Source organism: Oxyura jamaicensis, chromosome 1 (genome assembly GCF_011077185.1).
Source record: "Oxyura jamaicensis isolate SHBP4307 breed ruddy duck chromosome 1, BPBGC_Ojam_1.0, whole genome shotgun sequence".
NCBI classification, from domain to species: Eukaryota; Metazoa; Chordata; class Aves; order Anseriformes; family Anatidae; genus Oxyura; species Oxyura jamaicensis.
The window spans coordinates 38,062,156-38,072,524 of NC_048893.1; positions in this window are offsets into that span (position 1 = coordinate 38,062,156).

Below are 10,369 nucleotides of genomic sequence, written 5' to 3' on the forward strand. Positions count from 1 at the left end.
TACATTTAAAAGCTTTCCAAGATGAATGTTGGGTTAAAGTCTATATTATACAAACTCTTTGTTGTAACTCTAACCTTCCTCTCACATCTAGGATTGAAATACAGAACAATGTGTGTTGGGAGTGGGGAGGGCTTACAGAAGAAATCTGGTTCAACATCCAGCTCAGGGCAGGACTAGTTTCAGGTCAGGTTGCTTAGGTCCTTACCCAGTTGAGGATCTGAAAAGATATCAAAGGCTCTTGAAATAAGCTTTACACCAATAAATTTAAGAGGGGATATTAGTTTTCTGTTGAGTTTTACACAAGTTAGGATAGGTTAGACTGCATCCTCACTTCTTCATATACACCAGTCTCTTTAGAATGTGAAATCACAGAAAGTAAAAACATATTTTGAGGTCTGTCAGTTGCTGTTTTGCCATAAAACTTGCTATTTCAGAGTTTCTGGGCATTTCAAATGCAAGTTTTACGCAGTGGCTGCATTTAACGGGCTGGATTACATTTTTGCCTTCTACTTCAGTTGTTTAAAATAACTTGCAGCTCCTTTCTTTCCAAACGTTTTGTCCAGAGCGCCTGCTGAGCATCCTGAGAAGGGCTCGGAGCACCACCGCAGCCAGCAGAGGGAGCCCACGCTTTTAGCTTGGTCTGGGCTTACTGGAATCAGTAAGAAGGATTGAGAGCAGTGTCAGAGGCAGTATTAAGCATACAGCTTCAATACGAAAATGCAAGTGTTGGTAAGAGATGGTAGCCAAGTTGCTTTTTAATTCAAGCAGAAACCTCTCTCTTGTGTGTGCGTGCTTTTGGCAAAACAATAAATAAAATCCCCACCTTCCAGTAATAAGCAGTACAAAATTATTTGCTGCAAATACACAAATGTATGGGAAACGATTCAACTTCACAGATCAACTTATAGATACAGTTGGAATCTTTTAATTAACCCTTGGCCTCATATGCCTTTTAATCTGTCACTACTTTTTCAAAAGCCAAAACAATGTCTTCCTCTACTGCTTTATCTTCTCCACTTCGCTAACTTCTTTCGACTGCAGCATTGCAAACAAATATATACTTTGTCTATATAAACAGTCCCAAAGAAGTTTTGTAACATATGAGAAATACATTTATAATACTTACCTGTGACTTTTCTAGAGGGTAGTTTGTCATTTTAATGTTTTTCTTTAATGTTTTTTTCATAACAGCTTTGTCATAACTGATGTTAATTACTCTTTCTGTCAAAGTATTAATAAAAGGTACCATGTTTTTCATGTATTATAGGTACATTTTTTACACAAGTTTCTCCGAAAAGTTGCAATTCACCTGAAGATAATTCTAAACTTGCTAGTTCTTACTGTGTCAAGGTGCTGAGATAGAAATGGAAAGAATAGCCTTGCGTACTAAAGGCAAGGGAACTACCACAAAAGCCTCTATTATTTGGATGAACAACAGTGATTAATAAGTTGCATTTAAGAAACACCTATGTACCTGATAATACATTTTCTTGCATCTGTCAATTCGCAGAAATAATAAGAGTTGAAATAAATTATTCTTATCAGATTACTCCAAACTTCTACACCTCAAAATAATTTAATGCTAAAATTAACTTAATGCTGAATTTGATGGTTTCTTTCAGATGTATATTCCCAAGAAACATAAAGCAAGAATTTTTGCTGCTGGAAAAAAATGCAGTGGAAAAATCTTTGCAGTTATACTTCCGGGCACCTGTAAAACTGGAAAAAAAATCGAAACACTAAAGCTCTGAAGTAAAATATACTTTTAAAATAATCTTTTTACTTTTCAAATAATGTTTTTTAATCAACAAAGTAAATCTGAATTTAGGATTTCAAAATAGCTTCCTTTGTCTCGTTTTTCAATTTGTTTTTAAGTTGTTCTCAATTAGTAATTAAGTTGTCCAAGGTTAAGACAGCAAGAAACAACTAGTGCCTCAAAAATTATCAGTTACATTTTGAAAATGTAAATAAACAGAAATACCCTCTTCTGAAGATTTCTGGGTACAAATGAGCATTGTTAAAGAGTAGTATCTGATCTGACTTCAACTAATCAGTGAATAGCATGCTCCTGCCCTAACAAACATTAAATACAATGCTAATGTATACATACATAACATAACACAATGCATAATCTGACAACTCTGGCACTGTATGGAAGAAGTAGATTTTTCTCTCTGTTACAAATAAATGGGTCAAGCTGCAAGTTGTTGAGAGGACATAAAATCTCAAGCAAAAGAAGACAGCTGAATTCATTATGGCCACCCGTGAGCAACACAGCATCCATCATGAAACTTTCCTCTCTTCCCAAATCATTCATACCATATTAAGTTCCCATGTTCAAATAAATACTCCCTAAAATCATCAGCCAACAGACATGATGCTCGTGTCTTCTTTCCATAATAACATTTTCTAAAATTCAGCATCAATCGTTATTGTTCTCAATATAAAGTGCATTAAGTGTATATTTGTTCTACAGATGAAGATGTGTTCCCTGAAAAGAAAAACCTATAATTGAAATGAAAAAGTATAAATGAAATGTTTTTGACTTGTTGCTTTTGAAACCCATTCCAAGTGGTCAAACTTCAAGTAATTATTTTTCAGTACAATGCAGTCTGTTCTCTTTTGTCTCTTTTCCACTTAGTATATTTTTGATTCCATCTGTTTTTACCATAGTTCACAGAAATATTTCAAAGAAAAATTAAACTTGACCAAATGCTGCTTTCTATACCACTGCTTCTTCTGACAGACTCCAAACTGCATTAGACCAAAATCATTAGTACTGATTTATTTTCAACCCTCTATTTCACCTGTCTCAGGGGCCCATATGTTGAGCCAAATGCAGACCAAAAAAAAATGTTTTTAACCAGAATGTTAAGCCAGGGCTTTTTGTATTAGCCGTTGTTTGACAAAGTTTCCTCTTTCCTACATATAACTACTCAGGGCTCTGCTCTACTGTAACATTAACTCTAATCATAATCAATGCAAGGTTACTTTTGCTCAGCAATCTTGATTTAACTATCCACAGATACATAAAATAATTAATATAGGTGCTTTGAACCACCTTCTGGAGGAGTCTATTACTCTTAATCAGCTTCAGAGAGATGCCTGGGAGATTAAATTTGGGTGGTATGAACACTCTCTCCTCATCTCTTACTATCTCCATTAATTACTGAAGAAAAGTAGCCAAACCCTTAGAGGCCTTGGTTATTAACAGAAATAAACACGCTGGCTTCCTTGAAACCATACTAATGCTCTACTGCTGAGAATCTTGCCCTTTCAGCTACTGCAACAAAATGAATTTTACTCTGGATTTCCAAGGGTTTAACTGCAGTCTGAACCAGGTCTATAGACTATATATCTGAACTTCTTTCAGATGCTTTTAAATGAAAGTGCTGCAGCAACCATGTATTCGGACATTTCAGTGCTAATGACAGCACTTTGAGTATTATCCAGCATGGGCATCTTTGATAGCCTTGTAAAAGCCTCTGAGGTTCCCTGTGTGATCAATGGGCATCGACAGAGTTCTCTTGGCTTAGAGCTGGGGCCAGCAAGTGCCTCTCAGGAACCCCTTTGGCTTCATCAATGATGGAGGAAGCTCGATGATATAACATCTCGTTCCCCGCTTTTGTAAAGACTTTACACATCACAGGTCTATGCTGACACTCCATTAAGGCAGGTTTTATAAATAGAACACTCTTTCAAGTAAGTCGATGGCCTCAGAGGGAACCACAGCCCAAATATCCGTGCCTACCCTAAAGTCAGCTAACCAGCCTTGCCAAGGAACACAAGAAGAGCAACCCAATGCATGTTACAAATGTGTTAACTTTATATAAAGCCCTGATTCTGATATTCAGTCCAGAAACATATCTCCATCTTTCAAATGTTTTTTTTTTTTCACATTTAATGCAAATACATAGCAATTAAAAGACTATTAACACTATCAGGTGCACTGTTTGTGGATGAAAGGGCACAGAAACATGACAGTTGTGTACTTCATGACTTCAGCTGGCTGACTTTAGTGCAGCTTCCAAGACTTCTTGCCTCTTTCCCTTGCAAGTTCTTTGTGGGCCACCTTCTTTCCTTCTCACTGTAAAGACCTCCCTGTGATGCCCCTGCTCCAAACTTCCTATTAGTTCTGAATGTCCAAGTGCTCTTCTTTCAAACACAAGGGCTCTTCCAACATAAGGCTCCTTCTATCTTCAGCTCCTCAGCAGCTGTCTGCACACGGTCCTGTTTTTCTTTCCTGCTGGCTGCACCATCCCATTTCTGGGCCAGACCTCTTCTTCCACCTACAGCAGGGGGCACTGCACAACTGCCAGCCACGCAGAAGAAATAGCACTTCTTGCACGTCCATGTAAACAGTCCACATTCCCTACAACAATGGCAGGCTGTAGTGGAGGTTTTGTGCATGTGTTAGGGTATTGGGCCTGCATTTTACTCCTTCCCTCCCTTGTGTCATTTTGCATTACTGTGGATGGGACTCATCAACTTGGAAGAGTCAAGAGGTGAGTAACGCATCCTGTGCGTTTGTCGTAATGGTGATAAACTCATCAAAGTGAGGATGAAGCACGTGAGCCACAGAAACATGGATACTTCAACAACTGCTCCGATTAATTATGTACTAGAAAGCTTTGTTGTTTACTTTTTCACTGGATAATATGCAAACAGTTTTCAAAAACTTCTTAAAAAATAAAGTCCTACAGGGTAATTCCTGTCTGATTGTTCCAAAGAGCAGGTCAAGAATAGGAAAAGCACTGCTATATTCTGGTCTGACACACTACCAAAAAATTCTTGATCTCCCTCTCTGCAAAGAAGTCTGCTTTTTCTGTGCTCAGAAGCCAGATACACAGAGACAAAAATAAAAATTCAGAACTCCCTCTTCTAGAGTGGGATTTACAGGAAAACAAGGTATTAGACCACATCTAAAGTCTCCCGATAATTTGTCACAATTAGGTGTTTCTTAGATACATCTCTTCCTTTTGTACGGTGGCTGATCCCAAAATGTCTAAAACTATTAAAAATACCACAAAAAAAAGAAAAAAAAAAAGAAAAAGAAAAAGAAAAAAAAAAAAAGCATTATTGTGACCTCCTTCAAACAACTACAAAACAATATAATCGCTCATTATACCGTATCATGCAAATACACTTCAAAAACCACGGGAACCCCAGGGTGTTTGCCACACAGACACAGCGAGAGAAGGAAGGATGAAAAGAGTTGGACAGAATTTCTATATGAGCTGCTAAATTAAGAAATGACTCTGTGTATGCACATGTTATGTATCAACTCTTGTCTTTTACCCAGAAAAGAATGCAGATCACCACAGCACGTACAGGACACAGAAATACATCATACATCTCCACACACTCACATATTCAAAGGTTTTATGTTTTAAAAGTGTTAAGGAAAAAAACAGTGCAACCCTTTATGAACTGGAGTTAACTTCCTCGCAGATGTGGAGGTATTGGCTTTCCATGGAAATGCTAAACTCTGTTGCATTAAGTGAGCAATATTTGCAGAGCTTCCTCAAAGTACCCCTGACAAGCACCACAGAATGCAGCACTTTCTGGACTCACTGCTGTGCTATAATGCAAATTATTTTAACATTTGGCTCTGACACCTGCTCTTACACTGGCTATTGATTACTTGGGCTGGATGAGAGAGTAGAGTCCAAAAATTGTGCAGTTTGGGAAACAAAGTGACTCATCCATCACAACACATCCTTCCAAAAGTCAGAAGCTTTTTTCAGTCTTCTGAGCAAGAACTGAGCCCACTTGCCAAATGGGTTCAAACCTATTGCATGATTTCTGTGCATGTAAAAACTGGCAAATGCATGTAAAAACATGACAGACCATCTCATTCAGAGACCTGCTGCAATGACTTACTATCAGAAAGCACAGTTAAGAACATCATACAAATAAATACCTGGCTAGAGAAAGTATAAAGGCAATTTGACCTGCCTTGCTGCCATACTGCTATGCCTCACGGTTCTTAAGGAACTGTATCATAGCCGTGCATGACTCTCTAGGGCTAGAGAAAGACAAGATTTGTATGGACATTTAGATACAGTTTGAGAAAAAAAGACAGATGAGCCAAAAAGAGAGTTGCTGTCTGTTTTCAAATCTTAGTTGTACTAATAAAAGGTATTACAGCTCCTCTACTGTCTCATAATTCTTCACGGACCTTTGCACACAGCTTACATGTTCCCCTTTCTTCTTTTGGCTTTATGTGAGATACAGACATAAAGATAAGGTAACAGAGCAGTTAACGTTAGAGTTGAAAAGCATCATTTCAAGTATTATTTAAAGCACATAGTTCCTACGTTGGTGAAATATCCACTTAGTGCTTTTGCAGACTGGCTGTAATTCCCTAAATGATGTCACATCCACCTCAACTCATAGTAATAGGTTTTCTTTATATAGCTTATTTCCACATCTTCACTCTAACACATGGATTTTATTTCCTATACAGAGAATTACTGTAACGGTCAGTTTTCATTCCCTCCAAAAAAATAAAAATAAATAAATAAATCAGTAAATTTGCATCCTCTGTATTTACATTTTTTTCCTCCTTTATTTTCCCAAATGCCTACCTATTGCAATGTGTCTGGGTAAGCTTGCTGTATGCTTTACTATCAGAATCTTTTAGAGTGAAAAAAATGTTAATATCAGCACATCACAACTTGCTTGAAAATTACATTGAGTCAACTGTCACTGTATGAATTGTAACAATAGTAGTATTGTTCTTCTAGTTTTGTCCCTTCTTCCCATCAGCAATTTCGTTACTGAAGAATATTTCAGGTGAATCCAAGTAAACCTCACCTGTCAAATGTTTGATCTTGCTTCTAGTTTAACTACAGATCTGGTGAGGAAAGAGTGCAGCTAGGTGGCAGTGTGCCAAACAAAAGAATCAACCCAAAATGACGATTTCTAAAGATCCATAGTATGCCCTAAAAAGCATGAAAACCAGAACAAAAACAAGTTAACGACACATAATCCATAATATCATCGCAATTGACAGGTTATGGCCCTGTGGTAAATTGTTCCATGGTACTTAAACTTCTGTATTTCTTGATGGTTCTAGGAGTGACTCTGTCCTAACCATTCCCCGTTTCAGGTACCATCATTTATTACTATGTAAAACAGAAATGGTCCTGTCTGCCTTGGTCTGAAGAACATTGTATGGCTTAATAAAGTGATATAAATACATGTGTTAGCCTAAGATCCTCACTGAAACAAGCTAAGTACATGATGCAAATGTGAATGTATACTGACAGGTAAATGGGAAATTGGACGCAGTACATAGCCTTCTGTCGTACAAATAAAAACCCTTCATAGTGATAGATGTTAAAAGGCATACATAATTCTTCAGGGCTGGGCAGAATAAAAGGACAAAAATCAGGTGTCCTGCAAACGGAAAAAAGATCTTTCTGCAGAGATCCCTGGGCAGAGCAGCCCTGCTTTACAATAGCACAGCCTAAGGGCTAATGGAGCTTCACACTTGCCTAATGAACCCCTTCAACATAAGGACTTCCAACACGTCCAATGAAGAATTTGTTCTCCCAATGGGCAGAAAAAGAAATTCCACCCTGCACAATAGCTTTATTTTTTCCACAGTCTAACCACATGGCTGCACTTCCTTCTAGGTACTTACTCATCATCCATAGACACAAAAAGAAGAAACATGATATATTCAGCTGTAAACTACCTTGTCCTTCCCTGCTGTACTTTTTTACTTTGGTATTCTGTTGGACTTGACTTAATATTAAAGCACTAGCTGCTACCTTTGCTAGTGCAGAATCTCTTAATGTTTCTACTTTAAACTCCATTTTGGCTGGGACATCCAATGATTTCAGGATTAAGCATAAATTTCCATTGCTAAACGCTTTAGCCACACTCTTTTTTTTTAATCAGTTCATCCAGTCTAAGCTTACAAAACAGAAATAGAAGTGAAAGTTTCTTTTTACAGTCCTGTATTTTAAAGCCAGCATTCACATAAAATCTAAAGTCTGTCATGCTGCAATTAACGATCTGCCCAAGAGATACACGTTAAAAATATATCTGCTGTGTATTCTTGGCCTATGAATTGGTATGCTCTTTGTTATGCTAACAATTCATAACACACTGTTTTGTTTATGAGTACATGGCACTCCAGAAGCATATTTTGTATTGATAAACCTGAAGCTGGAGGGTCATCACATTAACACAGTCAGAGGGCAGTTTGCTTTAGTATAAGGAAGATAGGAAGAGATTCAAGACAACCCTTTGCTGAAACCCCTCAGGGTTTTTTTTTACTACCTTGGTAAAAGCTAAAGACTGCTGATGGGTGCACTACAGATGTCACTCCAAGTGACCAGGACATTATGCTGAGTGTCAGAACCTGCGGAAAATCCAATGGTCCCAAAGGCGTTTTGAAACAAAAACAGCAATTCCCTAAAACATTACCAAACTGACCGATGATTTTCCTTTTCTCTTTATGGAGAACCAGAGACCTATAAGAAACATGAAAAGAAAATAACTGTAAAACCTAATTTAAATGTATGGAGGTAAGAACAATCCATAGCTATTCCTATCACATCCTTCTGTTAATCTTCAAGATGCTCTTTTTCAAAAAAAAAAATTTAAATAAAATAATAGCATATTTAATATATCAAAGAAAGTCACTAGCAAGACAAATGTATGCATGAAAAATAACCACTCAAAGGAAGATACTTACAGTTAAACCCCACTATTAATTAATCCACTTGTCCGTCTTCAGGTATCTTGTGCAAGGTGATTAAATCCTCTACAGAAAATGAACAAGCAGCACACTCTTCGCTTTCTAGAACAAAATATGCGTGTAATGGCCTCAGGTTATATATATACTACTTCCCTGCAGTTATGAAAAAGATTTGCTTATTTGTTAACTAAAACTATTCAGATGTCTTTTGGCAGAGTACGTTAATGACTCTAATGTCATGCAGTACAGATGCCTAAAAGAACTGTTTCACTCCACAAGAGAGAAAAATATTCACAATTTATCAAGCCACTGGCATATATCTATTCTGCACAGCATGAAATCTCTTAAAGACCATGCAGTTTAGAAACAAAACTATTGCTGCTTTGCAGTGATATTAGACAGGGATAAGGAAGTCTGAAAACTGGGGGTGAATGGGTCTCCTGGACAGAGATCATAATACATAATGAAAATTGATTCCTGCAGAACTTTTCTCCTTGGCCATTTCTTCCTGTAAATTTGTGCTTTCAACCACTGTTCTTATTAGTTTAGGATACAGTGATGCTTGGGGAAAAGCTTCCCAGCAGCCCCGTAGGCCTAAATCTACAAAACATTCTGGCCTAACTAGCAAGACAGCAGATTCCTTCTTTATTAATTTAACTAAAGCACTTGAGCTCCAGCGCAAGGTCCTTCTGCTGCTCAGATTACACCAAAGGATGGTCCAGCGGTGGGAAGAGCGATTATAAACTGGGTAGCATATAAAAGTGTGCATTTTGCTGTCCTTTTCATTAAGCTCTCATTTCAGACTTAATTGTAAATTCAGAGACAGTATAGCTGAAAACCTTCAACTAACGCTCTCCAGTGCATACCAAGTAGCCTGACCAACCATTTAGTCACCGGTTTGAACAAGAATTGGGCTGGCACTTGGTTACTAATCTGGTAGGTAGTCTCTGGTAGGTAGGTAGTCTCAAATCTGGAGCTTGTGGCACAATTTGGAGAGAAAAGTGATTTTTAAAAAAATCACGTGGAGCAAGAAAAAGGTTTAAAATTTAGTGGTCACCAGTACCTTTGGTATCCCCAGTTAGAGAGGAGGTTGTTGAAGGCCTCTTTCTGCACAGAGGAGGTGGTGAAGTTACAGAGGAAGGAGGTCGTGAAGGCACGGCCAGGGGAAGCTCTGGCAAGAAGGTGGGTGCAGGACAGCCCAAGAGCTTTTGGTAGCACCCTCACAAGTTAGCTTCCTTGGCAGATGTGCTTGGGTAAAGGATTGGAAGATCTTTGAGAAATGATTGCAAGCGTGTGATTAAAGTGAGCAGGAGTGGGAATCTGGTGGATCCCAATCTCTCCACAGCTCATGGCTGGCCAAGTTGCCTTGTGAGAAGCTGGTGTGATGGGGGACTACACCTCCCTTCCACCCCAAACAAGCACCTGAGCCACCTCAGCCCCTTCCCCAACATTTTAACCGGGGAGGGGGCAATGAGCGGACGGGGCAGCATGTGGGGGGAACACAGCAAAGTGCCACACCGCGGCAGGCGGAGGCCAGCCGCCATTCCCGCCGCCTTCCAGAAACGCCGACCGCCACGCCGAGATCCCCGCCCTGAGGCGAGCCCCGAGGCACGGCGGCGGCGGCCGCGGGCCCGGCGGGCGGGCGAGGAGGCG